A 1,033-nucleotide genomic window follows, 5' to 3' on the forward strand; every position below is an offset into this window, starting at 1 on the left:
TGCAGGAGCAAAGAGAAGCTCTCAGTAGATTTACAGATGAACAAGAGCTGATGGAGAGATACAGCTCTACTTGCTCTAAATGGAGGAAAGTGGGATTTGTGATGCAAATTTTCAAAAAAATATTCCCTTCTTCATCGTCCAAACTTTCAACTTGTTCTGTCATTGGTTGAACAATAGGGGGGAAGTCTGTTAAAATGTTACCAATATTTGCCTTTTTTTTTTTTTAATCACATTTGACCATCACTGCTAGCTGTCCTTCGCAGGATTTAAGTGAAACTGGAGAAGCACTGAAATAAGATGACTCTTGGTATTCCTCATGTCATCACTAGATGGGGCTCTGTGGATTTCCTATTTCCTCCAAAACAGCCAGGCTAAAAAAGTCAGATTGAATCGAAAGTTGTCTTTAATAATCCATTTTAACTCAGCTAAATTGGATCTTCCAAATCCTGATACTATTTTCCCTTTAAAAAGAACTAATTTATGTCTTCTGCTTCTTAGGAATGTGGCTATCTGGAGGTAGTGTCATTGTCATATCTAGATGTCACTGTAAACAAATTGCAAAGATAATAGTAAGGATCCCCACAGCTTATAAAAAAATAGAATTATTGCTTTTAAATATGGTAGCTTGTGATTCCTCTATAGTCCCACAGTTTTTTTCTTATAGTATGCATCTCAAACCAGATCCTGGGGTGTTTACAAAGCTTTTACTCGGAGGACGTTGTGGCTATGTGCTTAGTGAAGCAGCCCTAAGTCAAAGTGCCCATGCAGCCCAAGAGAAAGAGTGATGGACTGGCTCAAAGATAACTGCCAGTTAGAGCCTTGTGTTATGGCTGTGCAGTTCACTCTGGGCCTAATTTTCAGAGATGCCAAGCATCCACAGCTTCCATTCATGTTAGCTTGAGTTGCAAAGTGTTTAGCAGGTCTGAAGTGGACATCCTGAAAGAGAGAGTCCTTTAGAAAGGTTCGGGAGAGGGCCCTTTGGAAAGTTTGGCTCATACTGGCATAAAAGAATAGCTCCGTGTCTTCTAATAGG

Source organism: Alligator sinensis, unplaced genomic scaffold (assembly GCF_000455745.1).
Source record: "Alligator sinensis unplaced genomic scaffold, ASM45574v1 scaffold872_2, whole genome shotgun sequence".
NCBI lineage: Eukaryota > Metazoa > Chordata > Crocodylia > Alligatoridae > Alligator > Alligator sinensis.